The 20,704-nt window shown below is 39.9% G+C and overlaps 1 protein-coding gene across 4 annotated transcripts in view; it reads left to right on the forward strand.

Annotated features, from left to right (window-relative positions):
* Nucleotides 1-20,704, forward strand: part of LOC147023556 (uncharacterized) — a 188,099-nt gene that overhangs the window by 91,076 nt on the left and 76,319 nt on the right. For all 4 annotated transcript variants that reach the window (XR_015060283.1, XR_015060284.1, XM_085889048.1 and 1 more), the window contains one exon: nt 14,786-14,857. The gene's annotated coding sequence lies outside the window, so the exon portion shown is untranslated. The remainder of the gene's footprint in view (nt 1-14,785; nt 14,858-20,704) is intronic.

Raw genomic sequence — 20,704 nt, forward strand, 5'->3', positions numbered from 1 at the left:
TGACGGACACACACTGACATTTATTGGTATAGATAAGTTCCCTTGCAAGGAACTTCAATGCAGAAGGAGGCCATTAGGCCCATCAAGCCTTTGCAATTGTTGCCAACCTATGGTTGTTTGTCCATGCTCTGTTCTTTTTAAATGCTGAGCATAAAGCAAGAAAGCAGCACGTACCATCTTTTAAGTCTTTGGTATGACCCGTCCAGAGTCAGAGCAGAGCCTCTAACCATTACACCATCGTCTGGATGATGATGACGATGACGATGACGACGATGATTTTGGGCACAGTACTTTATTTATTAAACAAATATACAAGTAAATAATGTTACATTCCCTCTTTTACTGAGAACTTGCTTCTCTCAGCATTAACATTCATATGGCAGAGACAAATCCAAGATTGAAAACAAATTTGGTAGTGTATTCTAAACAATGTCGTCCACATATTCGAGAAACAACTAAATTAATGGCCGGCAACACTGATAGACAGGAAAAATAAGAATAATTGCACTTGACTGTCCATAAACTATGAAAAAGTTTAACTTTTTATACGCCCGATATATATATATATATATATATATATATATATATATATATATAAATATATATATATATATATATATATATATATATATATATATATATATATATATATATATACATATACATATATATATATGTATATATATGTATATATATGTATATATATATATATATATATATATGTATTATGTGATACCGGTCGTCCGTCCGTCTGTTCCTGTCCGCACTCTTCCTCCCAAAGTTTTCAACTTTCACGTTTCATATTTGGTACATAGGTACAGACTGTGGAGACGGTGTGTCGCGACATACATTCGCCATCTAAAGTGGTTGCCATGGCAACCAGGATGCTGTTTTCCATGTAGTAGCACAATTCTGTATATACCTTCTTGTTCGGGCGTATATTGTGCCCACTTGCACTCTTGTTAATGATGGTATAATAACTGATTTAAGTTTTAATAACGGTGAACATCTGTGCCAATGATAGTATTATGGTTAATTATTTAGCTAGCTAGACAAGTCTTGTGATCTACTCTTTTGGGCTCTAAAAGTGATCCAATGGCTGGATCGTTCTCATCATCTGAATCTTGGTGTTTGCATTTTGCAAAGCCTATTGTATTTCGAGAATTTGAAACGAAGGTGTACAGAGTGCCTTCCCATTAAGCATTTATGTTTCATTTTGTTGTTTTCATCCATTTGATGTTCTCTGTGAATTATGTACAGAATATATCTTTCAAGTTATCCTTCAATCTGGCAATGCACTTCTTTTCAGATGATTGCTGTTGTTTTATGACTATGTTGTTACAGAGCCAGCACTAGTTTGGATCTCATCATGTGCTGGTCATTCTGGCAATTGGAACTATGACTTACACAGGTTATTTGAACATACCGTAAATCCATAGAGCATGCAATGCCAACGTTGTGAGGAATGGGTGTTGCCATGCAGTCTTGTATTGGTGCAGCCTGACAAAAGAGAGTTTTGCAAAAGACAGCCATTTCCTGTGCATGTATGAAGATTTGTATTCGGCCATTATCATTTGACTTTCCAGCACCGGTGCATCGAATGATGCCTCTCCATGTAGTGGAGTCGTGTTCAGCCTATGCATATATTTCACCAGGATGTGTAGTTTGTCAGTGTTTTAATTCGTGAAAATTATGTTTCAAGGTCTGAGTGTAATGTTTTGTGGTTTTTGTCATTATCAGTCATTATAAAAGTAAGGTGTATGCACTGATTGGGGCCGATCATTGCCTTCTTCCAAGTGCTTTTGAGGCATCGAACATCAACTACTTCCTAGAGAGGTTGCCCCCACTTTTAACTCCGTTAGCTTGCATCTCAAAAGACATCATCATGCAAAATCTCAGACTTGTCCAAATGAGTGGGGAATTAGGCCCACATGCAATGCTTTGTCCAATGTGTGGTGGAGCGCTCGATCTACAACAGTTTAGCCTAAATTGGCAAGGTACACAATTACCATTATGCGTCGACAAGAAGACAGCAGCAGTCACAATGAGTCTGTGTACTGGCAGATGAGAACCTTCATACTTGGGCATCCTTTTCACGTAAAAAAAATGCTTTGCAGTGGTCACTACAACTGTCTATTACTAAGAGCAGGTATTACTGATGGAGGCAGACATGCAGGTCCCTCGTGGCACTTGCACATCACCACAGCCTTCAGCAAAACCACCACATTTTGCTACAATGAGTCGAGGAGGTGTTACCGGCATGTTTTTTTTTTATTTTATTTTATTTACTAATAAACTTCTAAGGCATGGGAGAAACTTGCACATGTATCAGATGCAGAACGAGGGCATGCGGAGACATTGTTGAATTCTTCATGGATTACAAGGATTTTGGTTGGCATAATGGACAAATCAATGCAATTCAAGGTATTTTATTCTGGGATGTAATATGGGATCAGATGGAAACGCCAAAACGGCCAATCCAATGAACAGACAATTGTCCATATGGCTTTCACTATATTAAATAAAAGTAAGATAAATTATCGAAAAAGATACAAAAATAAATTCATTAAAATAAACAATACCAATATATTGTTGGACCAGAAATTTGGACACATCAGTTTGCTCAATGTGACCATTTTGAACCAGCCCAATCAAAGTTGGACAACAAAACTGATCAACTGACCTTTTTGTATGTGAGCCCGATGTAGGCAACCAACGCACGCTCGACAAAATTCATGATGAGTGCTGAAGTGGGGAGGGGATTGGCAGTGGAGGAGAAAATCCTCCGTGACTACTTATTACATTGGTCAGCAGTGTTTTATTTTCATAATTATTGGATCAAGTGGATTTATTTTTAATTAAGCTCATAGGAATAATGAATGCATTATCTTCACTTATACTGCCGATCAAACTTTAAGTATGTATTGCAACCAGATTTCATTAGAATCGGGCTGTATCACATTAAGCTCATACCGGTTACAGTTTGAATTGCTCCAATAACATTTCTGCAGAGAAGGGCAGCCCGGTTGCCGTAACAATCTCAGAGCATCTGCTATGTGATGCATAAACCACGTGTTTGAATTCCATGTTCTGCCTTAATTTGTCCGTTGTGTCCTAATGTCCATTGCAATTTCCAATGATAAGAACCGAATTATAATTGCAAATACATTATACAGTGATTGAACAAGGTCACTTTGGTATAACGTTGACTCAACTGCTGTAGCTTTTCCATGAGTGTTGGGGCAAAATAAAATATTCCTTTTGATTTATTGAGATCTCAGACTCATAAGAAGGAAGCTTGCATGTCAATCATATGCATCTAGTAAAAGGATATTAAGAGATATCACTACTTAATTCGGAGCCGACAACAATTACAAGGACATAATTAAACAAGTGATACACCAACATATAGGATATGCAACTCGTCCCTGGGATATTGGCTTCATCACCACGGGCTCAGATGGGAATGCCATACACATAGAGGCTAATCTAAACTGTTAGTCAAATGTCAACTTGACATTAACCAATAACATTCCATTGAGCTTTTTTTTTTTTTTTTTTTTTTTTTTTTTTTTTTTTTGTATACCTTGGTCGAGGCTCGTATGAGAGCTAACACACAACTCACAGCAAGGAGGCATGAGGCAAGAGGGGCGGGAGTGGAAGGGACAAAACATTGGGGAACAGACACAGGTGAACTGTGGAAAGGAGAGGGATGGGGATGGGACGGGGAACATGGCGAGGGGAAGATGGACATTAAAGGGACTTTCAGGAAGGAAAGCAGGAGAATTGAAGGAAGTGGGCTTGGGTGGATTATCGGGGGTAGAAAAGATCGAGGATTTGGATGGGGGAAGATAAGAGGTGGTGGTGAACAGCTGTTTTGAAAGCCTGAAGGGAAGAATGGGAAAGAATAGAGTGAGGAAGTTTATTCCAAAGGCGGGAAAAAGAGGAATGAAAGAGTGAAGATGAGCAGTGATTCGTGATTTTGGTAGTTTTACCAGAAGGGGTTGTTGGCGGACCTTGAGCGCCCTGTGGAAATGTGGTTGGGACAAATCGCAGAGAGAGCAGGGGGGCAAGGCTGGAGAGGAGTCGGTAGAAGACAGAAAGACCACCGACCAACCTGCGGTGATTGAGTGAGAGGCCCAAAGACTCAGCTTCATTGCGGGAGATGCCAATGATCTTAAAAGCCCTGGTTTCGACAGCGTGAAGTCGAGAAAGGTGGGAGGCAGGAGCACCAGCCCAGAGGGGAGAGCAGTACTCCATCAGGCTACGGACAAAAGCTTTGTAAGTGGTCAGGAGCTCAAGAGGGCCGAGGAAGGACTTTGCACGACGGAGGATTCCCAGTCGGCGACTGGCTTTTGAGGCAAGGTTGGAAATGTGACTTTCCCAGGAAAGGTCATGGCAGATAGTGAGACCCAGAAGCTTGAAAGAAAAGACTTCTTCCAGAGGATTGTTGAGAAAGTGGATGGGGGGTTTTGTAAACGGTCCTTTCGAAGAGACATAGTGAGAGTGTGAGATTTGTGTGGATTGAAAGACATGTTCCACGTGTTGGACCAGTTTGTGATTTTATCCAGATCTGCAGTGAGTGAAGAAGCTGCTGCTTGCCGGGCTGAGGGATGACAGATGGTACGGCAGAGGGTTGAGTCATCGGCAAAGAGAAATAGAGGATTTTCCAGAGAGTCCGAGAGATCATTGATGAAAACCAGAAAAAGAACAGGGCCCAGAACGCTACCTTGAGGAACTCCAGCCTGCACAGGAAGAGGAGATGAAAGAACTCCATTTAGGGCCACACGGTGACTGCGACAGGAGAGGAAGTCTGCGAGCCATGAGTGGAGATGGCCTTGTAGAGCTGACCCTATATGAGATGCTCAATCAATAAGTGTACCTGTCCTGAATGACTATACTCATATTTATGAAGAAACGAATGGTTCAAGAAATGGCATTCACATTGGAGCACTTTTGTACATGATTACATCATCCAAGGTTTATTTTTTTACCTCCACCACTGAAGGTAGAAGGTTTTCACCCCTGTCTGTCTGTCTGTTTGTTACTTGGCGAAAAAAAATTACGCCAATTATGTTGGTTTGTCGTGTTTATCTGTCTGTCTGTTTGTCTATTTGTTTGTTCGTCACACTATTTTTGGCCACAGTTTTCAAGCAATCGTTCTGAACCTTTTTTTGTGTGTGTAAGTGACTGGCCAATGATAGCAACGCTTAATTTTGGTGAAGATCCGAATCCGGATCTGGATCTGAGAATTCGATGATTTTTAAATGATTCTTCACCATTGAGAGATGGGGCAAAAAAATGACATGTAGCATGATATCTCAAAAAGTTATGGATGCATTTGGATGAAACTTGGTGGACATGTTGGGTGTGTGACAAGGACTCTGGTTCGATTTTGGTGAAGATCTGAATCTGGATCCAGATATGATAACTTTTTAAAGTGATTCTTCACCACTGAAGGATGGGGCCAAAACCTATGTATAGCATGATATCTCAAAAAGTTGTGGACGAGTTATGTCAAAACTCGGTGGATGAGTTGGTGAGGTGACAAGAAAATGCCGATTCAATTTTGGTCAAGGTCCGGATTCAGATCCGATCTATAGGCCCTGTCACACCTTGACGATTTAGCCAGCGTATGCCGACGTATGAAAAATTTGTCTAAAACGCTGGCACACGTCGAATACGTATGGGTAAGTTTTGTATACGTTAAGAGCATGCTGGCATACGTCGTAGTACGCTGGCATACGTCGTAGTATGCCGAGCTGTTAGACAAATTTTCCATGCTTGAAATTTTTCGATGTATGCCAGCGTATGACTCGCACGTTCCGCATAACGCTGGCCATAAGTTGTTGACACGTCGACACACGTTACTAATGAGTCGAAACACGTCGAGGTAATGTTTAGCGTCAGTGTTCCAGACTCCCTTGTTTTTTTGTTTTTTTTTTTCCTTCGGTATGACTGTGATGTTGACACTTCGATTTCTAGTGCAGTTATAATATAATTAATAGGCTGCCGCTCAACGATTTAAATCATAACCGCACTAGAAACCGTGTGAACATCACCGTCATGCCGAAGAAAAGAAAGAAAAAAATAAAAATAAAAATAAAAACCAGGGAGTCTGGAACACTGATGCTAACCATTACCTCGAAGTGTTTTGACTAATGTGTAACTTACAAGTAACGTGTGTCAATGATCGCGTAACTTGCCTACAACTTATGGCCAGCGTATGCGGAATGTGTGTCATACGCCGAGTACGTCGAAAAATTTTCAACATGCTGAAAATTTGTTGACGTACTCGGCGTACGACGACGTATGCCAGCATGCTTCAGCGTGCTATTAACGTATACAGACTCACCCATAACGTATTCGACATGTGCCAGCGTATTCGGCAAATTTTTCATACATCAGCATATGCTGGCTAAAACGTCAAGGTGTGACAGCGGCTTATCGGTGGCATATAAAATGTAAACTATTCAGTCTGGCAGAGGTATGTGCTCCACTGAGTGCCATTCCATTTCGCCAAGTTGTCACTCCATGAGTGATTTTTCATTTGTCTGTCTGTTACTTGCAAAATCGAAGATTTTTCAAGTATATTGTTCAGTCGATTTTGTTGTTCTGTGTCTTTGTTTGTTTATCTGTTTGTCAATCGCCTTCAGATCACAATTCCAAACTGATCTTCATGAAACTTCACCAAGTTGTAGAGGTGGTCTCAACTGAGAAGACTGTTGATTTTGAAGTCAAAGGTCAAAGGTCATCTTGAGGTTTTATTTCTAAAATGGTCATTTTTCATCCGATTAACTTGAAATTTGAACAGGATTTGCATATTACATCATTGAATTGGGAAACCAATTATTTTTTTGTTCAAAAGGTCGAAGGTCAGCTCAAGGTCAAACATTAAAACCATCAATTTTTATCTTTAATATCATCAATTTTCAACAAAAGGTCAAATTTCTAAAATCATCAACTTCAATCTGAGAAATAATCAATTTTCATCTGATTGACCTGAGTTTTGATTAAGATTGTCAATTTTAATCTAAATTAAATGAACAATTTGATGTATCCATGGAAACCTTTGGAGAGGGCGTGGATTTTGCAAATACTGTGCTCTGCACGACGTCTTTTTCTTGTATGTGTGTTTGTTTGTTTGTCTGTTTGTGTGCAGGATATCTCAAAAGGTTGTGGACAGTTTCAGATAAAATTTTGTGGAGAGGTTGGGTTTGTGACAAATTGTTGATAGTTTGGTGAAGATCTGTATCCGAATCTGGCTACGAGAATTATTTAAGTGATTCTTCACCATTGAGAGATCGGGTTAAAATGATAAATATCACAATATCTCAAAAACCTGTGGACAGATTCAGACGAAACTTGGTGGACATATTGGGTGTGTCACAAGGACTACTTGACTAGATTTTGGTGAGGATCCGAATCCATATTCAGACAAGATAATTTTTTATTTTTAAGTTGTTCTTCACCATTGAGAGATGGGGCTAAAAACGATATTGCATGATATCTCAAAGTTGTGGACGGATTCGGATGAAACTTGGTGGACTTGTTGGGTTGTGACAAGGACTAATTGTTTCGATTTTGGGTAAAGATCCAAATCCGGATCTAGTTCCAAGAACTTTTCAAGTGATTCTTCACCTTTGAGAGATTTGGCCAAAAACGATAAATAGCACGATATTTCAAAAAGTTATTGGGCCCGATATGTTCTCGTAGATCAGGCATTATGTGGCAGAGGTATGTGCTCTACTGAGTGCCATTCTCGTTTATTCCATGGAAAATCGAAGATTTTTCAAGTATATTGGTTAATCGATTTTGTTATTCTGTGTGTCTGTCTGTTTATCGCCTAGAGGTTACAATTTTAAACCGATCTTCACGAAACTTCACCACATGGTAGAGTTTATCACAAGGAAGAAGCCTATTGTTTTTGAGGTCAAAATATAAAAAGGTCAACATAGGCCAAAGGTCAACAACTGAGACGAGATTTCTAAAATCCTCAATTTTCATCCGATTGACTTGAAATTTGAAGAGGATTTATAATTCAGGTCACTGAATTCAACCACCAATTATTTTGAAGGTCTACATCGGCCGAATTTCTAAAATTGTCAATTTTCATCCAATTCACTTGACTTTTGAAGAGGAGTTGCATATTTGGTCATTGAATTCAACCACCAATTTTTTTTGAGGTCAAATTTGTTTTATGAATTTTGCAAGTGACATACATGCTCTTCATGATGTCTTCTTGTTATTATGTCTGTTTGCTTGTCTGTTTGTAAATCGCCTACAGGTCACAATTCTAAACCAATCATCATGAAACTTTATTAAGTTGTCGAGGTAGTCTCAACTGAGAAGCCTATTGATTTTGAGGTCAAAGGTCATCTTGAGGTCAGATTTCTAAGATTGTCATTTTTCATCCCATTGACTTGGAAGTTGAACAGTATTTGCATAGTCCATCACTGAATTTGGAAATCAACTATTTGAGATCAAAAGGTCAAAGGTCATCTCGAGGTCAAACTTCTAAAATCATAAATTTTTTATCTGAAAAATAATCAATTTTATCCAATTGACCTGTGCTTTGATTAAGATTGTAAATTTTCATCTTAATGAAATGGACAATTTGATGTATCCATGGAAATCTTTAGAGAGAGGGGTGGATTTTACAAGTATCGTGCTCTGCACGTCTTTTTGTTGTTTATTTATTCGTATGCAGCCTGTGGCTGCCTGCCTGAATCATTTTCTGGGGGCATGACTGTGCCACTGATGCAGTGCCTCTATTATCAATAAGCTGATACTCATTTTGCCGACCTCAGAAGGATGACAGGCTGAGTCAACCCACTTGGTGTTAATTCAATGTGAAAATTGAACTCAAGACACTGAGATCTTAAGCCTGCCACATTAACCATTAAGCCAACACCAGGCTTATCCAAGATTTAAATCCCATATAATGTGTTGATCTCTTCATTGTCTACTTATGTCCTCGTAATTCTTGTAAACATAGTGATATCTCCTAATCCATGGATATCTGAATAGTCATTCTTCAGCTGTATTTACAAAGATAATCCATAGTCACTTGTCTTGTAAATTCCCAAAAATGTAATCTTCAGTTATACTTTTGGCATTCACATTAAAATAAAATATATTATTGGCCAGACAGTGTCAATGGCAGACATAGCCGTAAATTGAATGATTATTGTTTCTGTGGGAATTTTTGCAGAAAGTACCCTTGAGTAGCAAGTTCGGCCAGACCAAATGCTTGTGCAGTGTTCACACAGACTCTGAACTACTAATCCATGGTTCACGGAAGGATTAACGAGTCCGACGTTTTGATGCACCAACTTACATTCACGCAGTCTTCAGTTCTTGAAATATCAGACTTACTCTGGACTAACACCTTTAGATAGTGTAGAAAAGACATGTGCATATGGTCCACTTTTGGGCCTGCAACGTAATCTGAACATTATATACTTTTTAGTGATTCACAAAACATGACATATTTTGCTTAGAGTACCTGTATATTTCCTTGAAGAAAGATCAAAGCTCGGTTAAAAAAACAAAAAACATAATCAGTCTATTGGCTTATTTTAAAAGGCATTGATCAATATTGTTTGATTAATCCCACAATGAATAAGAACATCCTTTTTCATAATGAAAGTAATCGTGAAATAGGAACCAATTTTTACGGGCAAATGCTTGTGATATCCCAAAGAGATTGTGCTCAAAATAATAAATATTGTACTCAGCTTTTCTGCTCAAATGTTAGGTTCAAAATATCCCCTCTTCCCCTTCCCCCAAACCAAACCATGATGGTAAGTATGATCCTTTGCCAGTGAAGCCCAGAACAGGTGTTAGCCCTTTCCAATGCAGTTTTCAGTTGGCATCACACATTTAATGCTAGTAGTGGGTGAGTTTCCTGATGCAATTACAATAAAACTAATGTTTTTGGCAATGAAACCTTTTGTAAATGAAACGTTGCTGGAAACGGTAGGGGGAGGGGTTAACATCAACACTTCCAATTGAAAATTGTGTTGGCTGATACGTAATGTCCTCATCTGAACCCCCTTGCTCATGATTTTGGAAACCCAGGTTCAAATTCCATGTACCATGTGTGTTTGTTTGTCCTTTACCAGCCACTAATATCCTTGCAACTCATATCAAAGTACTGTACACTCATGTTTAGTGATGTCTTTAATGAGAGGGGATTAACTCGGGAATAATTTGCCAGCTAAATGATCACCATATGATCAATCTATTGAGGGTCGGGGAGGGTTGTGGGGGGGGGGGGGGGTTACGATTAGCTCCGTGGTCTGCACTGATGACACCTGCAATCCAGATTGGAGTTTTGCGAACAGTTGGTTGTCAACCTTTGCTTCTCTGCCTATGTCTCTTTCTCATCTATTATTCCTTGAGGTACATGTTCATATCAGATTTTAACATCGGTATCATGTTTTATTTTGAGGAGGTTGTAATAAATGACACCGACGAACAGTTAAAATAAATCCAACTTTTATTCTCTTTTCTTCCGACTGAAAATTCTCCAAACTAACGACAGATATAACACAAAGATACCTTAAAGCTCCACTTACCTGACACTATATCATTTCATTAATAAACAAACACTTCAGTACTTGCAATGTTTTGTGAGCCTTATGTGATTATCTGATCAATGATGGAAAACCCCAATCCCACCCACTATGACCTACATTGTCACACACACACACACACACACACACACACACACACACACACACACACACACACACACACACACACACACACACACACACACCACATGTAGACTTGGGAGGGCTCTGTTCCACCTTCTGAGACCCGCATATATGGAGATAACTTAACAACCGACACACACTCGTACTCACACACATATGAACATACACACAAACACACACGCATTCCCAGCTACCTTGCACATGCATAATTCAACGATAACTTCACTTGGCAGAGTGCATACCTCCGCCAGGCTGAACAGTTTGCGTTTTTGTACGTTCTAATCATAGTTAGGATCTAAAGAATCAAACAGGTCTCAAGAGGTCTAAGGGGTGTAAAGGATATAAATGTCTAAAGGTGTCTGAAGAGCCTAAAATGTCTAAAGGGTCTTTTTTCTTTTTTTGTGTGTACAGTATCGAGGCTCGGATGAGAGCTAACACACAACACACAGCAAGGGGGGCATGAGACAAGAGGGGCATGGGAAGGAAAAAACAGTGGGGAACAGAGACATATGGAGATCTGTGGAAAGGAGAGGGATGGGGTGGGGAACATGCGGTATACAGAATGGCCACTACAGGGACTTTCAGGAAGGAAAGCAGGGAATTTGAAGGAAGTGAGTTTGGGGTGGATAAACGGGGGTAGAAAAGATGGAGGATTTGTATGGGGGACGATAAGAGGTGGTGGTGAACAGCTGTTTTGAAGGTCTGGAGGGAAGAATGGGATTGAAGAGAGTGTGGGAGTTTATTCTAATGGTGGGGAAGAAAGAGAATGAAAGAGTGAAGGTGAGCAGTGATTCGTTATTTTGGTAGTTTTACCAGAAGGGGGTTTTGCGTGGACCTTGAGCGCCCTGCGGAAATACGGGGGTGAGAGAAAAAAAAAGCCAAAAAATCGAAGAAAAAAATCCCAGAAAAAGCGGGGGGGGGGAGCAAGACCGGAGAGGAGACGGAAGAAGACAGAAAGGCCACAGACCTGCCTGCGGTGAGAGAGTGAAAGACCACCGACCTGCCTGCAGTGAGAGAGGGTCTTACAAGGTTTACGATGTCTAAAAGGTTTAAAGAGTCAAAAAGGTTGCGGGGTCTATGCAGTCAAGAGTTTTAAAAGGTACATTCCAATAGGATGTCATTAATATATATAGTCACAGTGCAACTGATGTTGAAACAACACATAATTATAAATAGGCATATCGTCACTTGGGTCCACCGAGGCTTTACTCGCGGCTTCACTGTGTTTTTCGTTTTTATTATATAAACTGGTATAAAAGCTTGTCAAAAATGAGGGGGTGGAATTATTTTTTCAAAATATTCAAGGAGACTGGAAGATATTATGATGTTTTGTTCCAAGAAGCATTTTTTATAACACTACATGTACAAATGTGACCCTATTTTGTTTATCTTCTGGGACATTTCATTCTGACGGTACAGTCGCGTGAGGGTACCAAAGTCTTAAGCCTCGGCCTAGCGTCAGGTGTGCTTATATCTTCTTTATTTATGAGACACCCTCCAGACATAAATTAACACTCGTTTTACTCTGTGCATGTTGTACATCATGTGCAGCGAATTTCACTTCCCTGTACCTTGTATTTATTGTTATTTTTTTAAACGCTTCTGTACACCACCCGTGATGTCCGGTTCCAAGTCACCGTCTACATTTCCAACAGAAGAGGCATAATTATTCTTTTATGAAAAATGTTTTTCGAGTTTTTTTATCCTGAAAAACAGACCGTAGTGAACAAGCAGTTACGTTAAAAGATTAGTCTTTAAAAGCCTTCTTAAAACGTCCTTATGAAGGAGGACAGACAAATACACAAATACTGTACACACTGTGTTTTAGATTGTCAATAAGAAAAAACATTATTTTCCCAAAGAATTGTCATTTTTGTTGTTTCTTCCATTTTCACCCTCACCAGAGGAAAGCCGATTGCATTTGGGTCCGTTTGTCTGTCTGTCTGTCTGTTTGTGTGTCCGCACAGAACGGGAATGCGGTTTTTCTCTGCAACCACTTGTCGGATTGACAATAAATTCTCACCAAAGAAGTGACTCTGCATGTAGAATGTTTTCATGATAATTATGATGTCATCGGTCACGTGGTACCTCTGTACCTCCAAACCTGCAGCCTGAAAAAAATTGAAACTTGGCACATGGCAAGTACTCCATATCGGGAATAATTTTGATTTTTTTTATGATGTCATTGGTTCCTTCGTTATAACGTCTTAAGAAAAACCTTCAAAAATCTTCTCTGAAATGGTTGAATAGATCGTGGCAAAACTTTACAGCTATGAGCGGCTATCCATGAGGAACAAAGCGTTCCCACCGATGACATCATTGGTCACATGGTTTTTCAGCCATGTTACATTTACCTTAAAACCTTTAAAACTTCTCTTCTCCAGAATGGCTGGATAGATTGAGGGGAAACTTCACACACGTGTTCCCCAAGCCTTGAGGGTACCAAGGTATTCACAAATAATTAATTGATAGGCACATGGTCTGGCAGCCATATTGGATTGAAAGAAAATCTTTAAAAAAAAAACCTTTCTCTTGAACTGCTACATCGTTCGACATGAAACTTCACAATTATGATTTCGTAGTGATGAGGAATATATGGTTTAAATTTAAACATGATCGGATGCATGGTCTGGCAGCCAAAATTATTTAATCCTTTGAATCTCGGTTGTTTTTGATATTTTTTTTTCTTTTTCAATAAGGCTCGCTTGGCTGCACTTGGGTGGGTTTGAGGGTTTAGGAGTAGCATCTGAAACCCAAATCCTATTTGGGTTCCTCCTGATGACTTCATCTTTGCTTTTTGCTTGTTCGGTTTTCTTCTGATGGCTCCAATGCAGTACTGTTTCTACAATATTTGGTCTTCCATATGATTTGAATTTAATTTATTTTAATCCCATTCTGGATTCAATTGAATAATAATAAACGTCATGGGTCTGGGTCAGGTGTCCGATCAAAACGGGGTTGCATCAAAGCGGAACATCTTAGTATCCGGACATCACTGCCAGCAGTTATAAAGAGGCAGTTCAAGTTATGTCTATTATTAATTTCGCACACAAACACTCCAAAAAATAAGTCCTGGTGAGGGTCTGTGTCTGGGGGTACATGCACCTTGAGGTTTCCTTCTCTTTGGTGTGCGTATGTTGTTCGTGGTGCTGAACCCAGCCCGTTCTCCAAGGACTGCAATCCAAGGTTTGCACTTCACGTGTCTGAACAATTGTACGAGTCTGCTACCACTCATGGATATTTATTGGTTGGGGTCTGTGACTTCCGAGTGACGTTACAGTGACCATGTCAACAGCGTAACATTTTTTAAACTTGTATTTCAAATCAACAGATACAAAGTCAAATGAGGAAGTTCACCATAACACACAATGTCAAACTCCGATTCCCGCGTTGAGTTGTTTCTGCCGCCCAGTGTCCCAGTCCTGGCTGCACAACACGCATGTTCACCTTGTCCACCGTGGTTGGTGAACAATTGCGTCTTGTCACATCGTGGTCTCTTGTACGCTGGATCCTCCAGAATGATTGAAGAGCTCAAAGGAAATCTATCCTGAGACTCAATCTCAATGAGTTTCAATCAACCTGATTATAATCAGCTCCACACGTTAACAACCGCTCTGGACATGAACACCTCAATCACTCATCATAGTTAAATTGAGTACGGGGACGATCGGAACACACGTCTCATCAAATGCCACCCGTCTCCCTTTATCTCCCTCTCACGGGTTTCCACAGTATCACAGAACAATCCCTACCTTCCAGCAAATGTGATTCTTGTCCATCCAGGAAGTTTTGTCTGAGAATGTTCCAGCATCTCCACAAATCTCATCAGGCAGTTTACAGTACAATACTGCCATCTACAGTCAAAATTAACTCATTACATCAAGCAGTTTATATCACAATTTACCAATCCGTGATACACGAAACTCACAACATATACCTGTCTATTTTAATCGTTCATTTACAGCCATTTACTAATGCTTCTTCTCAAATACCACAACATCTAGCGATTTACTGAGTGCAATCTCTGATTGCTCTTGCTCTTTTTCTTGTTGTCCCTCCAGTGGTTCCATATTTTGTTACCTTCAAGAAGCAATCAAGTGCATTTTTTGTTTGGTGTTTTCTGTTTCCAACTGGTGAGTACAATTTCCTTTCTTTAGCAAGTTGGTTTGAAGTTGTTTATACTAAAAGTTTTTGAGGACCAGTTATTCGGGTGTGGAAAGAGTGAAATTATTTCCTTGTGGAGGGGTATTGATTAAATTTCATCAGGTGCCAACAAAGTAGAAGATTTGCCATTTATTCAGAAAAAGGTTTTCAAATTTATTATAACTCCTCAAACAGTTTTCTGAGGGAAGCTTTTTTATAAATATGGAAATAAATAAATGAAATGTGGCCTCTTTAGTTTTAAATTGTGCCTAAATTCAAATACTGTAGCAGTATATTGTAAATTTCCACATATAAGTTGCATCCTAATTTTATTTCCCTTCCTGTGCAACAAAAGTTTATGACCTTTCCCGTGAAAGAAATACATAGATATGAAAAAAGTGGGATCGAGATTTTATTTTTTCTTCTAATATTCTTTCTTGTCCATTTGTGGTCCTTAAAAGGGCCTTTTGCTATAAGCATGAGCTTAAAATTCATGCTTAAGCTTTTCCGCTGAACCCCAGGAGGTCCTCGTCATCTCACTCCTTCTCTTCATCCGGTCTGCATAGATGAGGTCATCATCGCCGCTCTCTTTGCTTCCCGAGTCACCACCAGCCAAGTCCTCCCAACATCATCCTCCATTCTATCAAGAAGACATTTGAATACACAGCACTTCAGGAATGCCCGACCGATGATCACTGACGTCAGCTCCTCACACATCTTTATTATCCAGGAGCAGATGATTGGGAGGTCGACTTTTCTGGTATGTTCTTCCTTGGTGTATACGAGTCGGCTACGAGTATATGAGTCTTCTACCCCTCAATCATCCACTACAACCAACAGCACCACAGATCGTCCTTGAAAGGCTTGTTGACGGTGACATCTGGAGGCTGGGGAAGAGACGTCATGCCACCCAGGATCATCACTTGGTCGATATTGTTGTGCCACCATCTTCGTCCACTCCTTCTAGTCCTATTGGAACACATGCAGGATGAGCATGCTTCGTTATCGTGAGAGTCCATCATCAAGCCTGCCTCACACCAAGTGAAGCCAGTCTTGGACAAGCTCTTCATCCATCCAAACCTTTGGATGATGCCCAGCGGGAACTTTTCTTTGGGGAAGTGACCTACCACTTAGACAATGTATGGTGGCATCTTCTCTCCATCAGTGGTGCACGCTAGCATGACAGTGAACTGGCCTTTCTCATGCCCACTATTGGTGATGCTCACCGTCTTTTGATGCCCTTTACCACCACAGTGGTGCTTCTTGGGACCTCAAAGGTAAGTGGGGTTTGGTTGGTATTCCTGATATGCAGCTCAGGGGAGAGCCATGCTCCTGGCGAAGTCAGGTAAACTGTTGAAACTTCATTGTCTTGTCCAAGATGTCATCTGGCAGATGTTCCGTGATGTGGGTGCAGTGAAGGATGCATAGCTCGTGGCCACTGTATCAGTCTCCGATGCCCACTGTATCAGTGGTTCTCCTCACTTTGAGTGTCAACACAAGCATCGATATGGAGTGTCCCTCAGACCGTTTCTTGCGACTCCAAGCGATGATGCTCTTCTCCAGCTCCAGGCACTTGTTATTTCTTGCCCCATAGCACCTTCTTCTTTATTGGGATGTTTTTAGATCCTCGTGGAGGATCTCTAAGTCTTACTCACGGTGTTGTTCTTGTGGACTTTTTTGTTTCACAGCCTACAGTTTTCATCAAAACTTCCTGAAACTTGGCATATATATGTAAAAATACCCTGCGCAGACAGTAACGATCTCCGATTTTGAAAATTCCTCCGAGAAAAAAAGTTATGACGTCAAAATATCTCCGCTAATGGAAATCGCCGAAAAAATTATCTCCGAAACTAGGCAAGCTTTTTGAATTCTGTTTTGCGGGAATCGAACAGGGCATTAACAGAGATGAATTACCGCACATATGATGCATCACTATGATGTCATATACATTTTTTATGACGTCCTTCCTATTTTCTGACATTTTTTGTTTCACAGCCTACAGTTTTAATCAAAACTTCCTGAAACTTGGCATATACAGTATATGTAAAAATACCATGCGCAGACAGTAACCATCTCCGATTTTGAAAATACCTCCCAGATCGTTCCTCCCAGATCCCAGACCAGATGAAACTAGGCAAGCTGTTTGAATTTTGTTTGCGGGAATCAAGCCGGGCATTAGCACAGATAATTTATCACAAACCTGATACATCACAATGACGTCATATTCGTTTTTATGACGTCATCATTAAGAGGATGAGGATCTTAGCTCATTTTAGCTTGTTCATAGTTGTCTACAATGCCGGCCAGTGCCGAATGTTGGATTCATCTTAGCCATACTTCCTCCCAGCCTCCCGGTTACCAAACTCTTCTGCATACTGCCAGCCAGAGACCATGATAGCAGCAGTGAACTAAAGTCTTAACGTCTTGATTTTGATCTTGATAACTCAAAAATGGTAGAGCAGTGCCGAATTAAAAAATATATGTTACATGCACAGTGTACACCCAAATCTCAAAAACAGGTGCCCAAAAATCATTTTACATGTTCCAAATCACCGAATGTTTCATCAACAAATTTAAATGTTAATTACGAACAATTTGGCAGTCAGGAGACTTATTTGGAAGGTGCAAAACGACAACGAGAAAATCGGACATCATCGCTCCTTGGTCACATGATTCAGCTGGATTCCCTCAGCCTACCAAAAATGTTGGTCAAAATGCATGAGAGTATTTACTCACGATGTAAATTTCACTTATTTTGACATGTTTCTCATGCACACAACATCTAAACCACACCAGCAGGATATCTCGAACAATCAGAACTACACACCACTCCACTCGATGATGCCAATCTGATCAATTTTCAGGGTCGGACATCCGGGCACTTGTACACCTGCACCCGTACTTCCACCTAGCAACCAGCGAGAAAAGGCAAACAACCCAGCTTGAAGGGGAGTGTGTACACATATGTGTTCTTCCTGTGAGCAATATACTTTGGATTTCTCCTGTCAAACTTCCCATCATACTTTACTGATTTTTTTTTTTGTATTCATTATTTGTCAAGGGAAATTAAAGATGGTGAAGAGCTGCTGCGTGTTTTGGTGGACAAATCACAAGTAAAATGTCCAAATTTGTCCTCTTGATACCAAACCATGTCACAGATCCAGCAAGGTGAGCTGCTGCGATTCTGTATTTAAATCTTGACCCCTAGACCCTATTAATGTAATCAACTAGACTATGTAATGATAGAGTGGACAATATTAAAACAAGTTGCGGTACATTCAAAGTACACTGCCTCCATGCCAAATAAATAAATAAATCCTCCAGCACGCGAAACTTCCCCCATGCCAAATAAATAAATCTTCCAGCACGCGACATTGCCGCCGTGCAGCATGTGGAGATGGAATTGGGAGGGAACGGTATACTTCTGAGGTGAATGTGTACAAGTGATACTTAGTTTATGTAGACAAATGGACTTCTCAAGTGAATGTGTACAAATGATACTTGGTTTATGTGTACAAATGTACTTCTCAAGTGAATGTGTACAAATGATACTTGGTTTATGTGTACAAATGTACTTCTCAAGTGAATGTGTACAAATGATACTTGGTTTATGTGTACAAATGTACTTCTCAGGTGAATGTGTACAAATGATAAATCAAAAATACTCTTTATTGCCAAATGACTTGGGCACTGTCATGTCCAAATATCAACTTCCTAGCTCAAAAGGTGCTGGAGATATTGCCCAGATGAGAAATAAAATAAGTAATTAATAAATCGATAATAATTGAGTAATTAATCAATTAATTCATAAATCAAAAAATAACATTTTTGCCAAAGAATATCTTCACTTTTGTCCCCAAATTTCAGCTTCATAGCTCAAAGGATGGCTGAGATATCACCAGGAAAGCAAGAAAAAAAAATTAATTGATTAATCAATAAATCAAAAATACTCTTTATAGCCAAATCACTTGGTCCCTGTCATGTCTAAATATCATCTTCCTAGCTCAAAAGGTGCCTGAGATATTGCCAGGATGAGAAATAAAATAAATAAGGTATTAATAAAACGATAATAATTAAGTAATCAATCAATTAAACGATTAATTAAAAAAATTAAAAATACTGTTTTTGCCCAAGCACATCTTCACTTTTGTCCCCAAATTACAGCTTCCTATCTCAAAGGATGGCTGAGATATCGCCTGGACAAACAAACGGAGTAAAAACTGAGTACTCCCTTCCTTTGGTGCCCGGCGATGACGTCATGCAATTCCTGGACATGGAATTGGGAAGGAGCGGTGTGCAATTAAAGCAAATTAATTAAATAAATAGCTGTCCTAATCGAAACATAATTATGGATCGAACCTTGCGTTCTGACAAGGTAGCTGTACATGTTGGGATACTCTACCCTTGGCCAATCTCGCTGGTAGTTATTCCAGGTGTCTGCGGGGTGCTGATTTGGACAAGAATCAAGTCTTATTAACCCCAATTTGATGGAATACTTTGCCAAAGCCCAGCTTGACAAATTTCCATAAATTGATAAGACATGACAATGCCAAAATGATACAAATTCCAAAAGAGGCCCCACAAAATTCAACAATTAGAGGTAGATAAACGAGTTCAGGTTACACGATTATTCGAAAGACTTGCCACACTGAACGCATTCACTAAGGCAGTCATGTGGGCATTCCCCTTCGCAGAGCATTATCTTTCCCCTTGTAAAATTGGTTATCGTGTTACTAGGTGTAATCATGTGACAAAGACGTCGCGCGGATCTCAAGAACGTCTTGTTTTGGTGTTGGTGATGAAATATACCACACAAGTTCATGCCACACATGTCAGTGTAGGTTACGATATTCATGTTAAACTCATATTAAATACGCATGTATTTTGTGACGAGCAACTTTTCAACTTGTGACCTTGTTTATAAAGTGAAATTATATAATAGGTTGCACCTCGTGCAATATTATAATTTCCTTCCGCAAGGTAGGTGTCTGATTAGCATTGGTAAAATGGGGAAAACGCTTCATTCTCTTCGGTGAGAGTAGACTGTAAAATGGCTTTGTTAAATTACGAACACCATAGCATGATGAGTAATTGGGGGTTTGAGGTGGGGGATAAGTTTCCACATCGATTATTGACATTTCCACATTGATTTGAATGTTAAATAAGACTTATTTGGTAACATGTCAACAAATCGACATTTTGTTTTACGTGCACACAGTGCATGCAGTAAGGAAGTTCTACATGCAGTCGTACACCGTTAAAAATCCAGGTGCATTTGTGCGTACATGCATGCACCTGTAATTTCAAACCCTGGAATGAATGATGACATTATGGCTCAAACTCCTCAATATTCTATCCTCCAGCAGGCTGCGTGGGTTCTTCTTTGGCTGGTGATGATGTCGCTAAATAGCGCCATCTTGAGTCTGTAAGCAAAAATATTTAGAAAAAAAATTCCTTCTCGCCATGTATTAGCCGCACCCCCGACTTTTTGTTCCAAAAAAAGTTTTTTTTAAAGTGCGGCTTATACACGGCAATTTACGGTATTTTATTATGGTTATTAGAGAACCACCTCAGTGCCGACGAGTCTGGCACTTCACTCAGGCCGACTGGCAGGGTCTTCAAGCAGCCACCAAACTTCTAGACTAATCTCCCATCTCTACTTTCTCTGACATCAACTCATCCTGGAAATTTTTTTCAAAGAAAGTCTCTCTCTATCTCTCTCTCTCTCTCTCTCTCTCTCTCTCTCTCTCTCTCTCTCTCTCTCTCTCTCTCTCTCTCTCTCTCTCTCTGTCTGTCTGTCTGTCTCTCTCTCTCTGTCTATCTGTCTGTCTCTCTCT

The sequence above is a fragment of the Eptatretus burgeri genome, chromosome 7 (genome assembly GCF_056783735.1).
Source record: "Eptatretus burgeri isolate ZD-2024b chromosome 7, Ebu_testis_v1, whole genome shotgun sequence".
Lineage (NCBI taxonomy): Eukaryota > Metazoa > Chordata > Myxini > Myxiniformes > Myxinidae > Eptatretus > Eptatretus burgeri.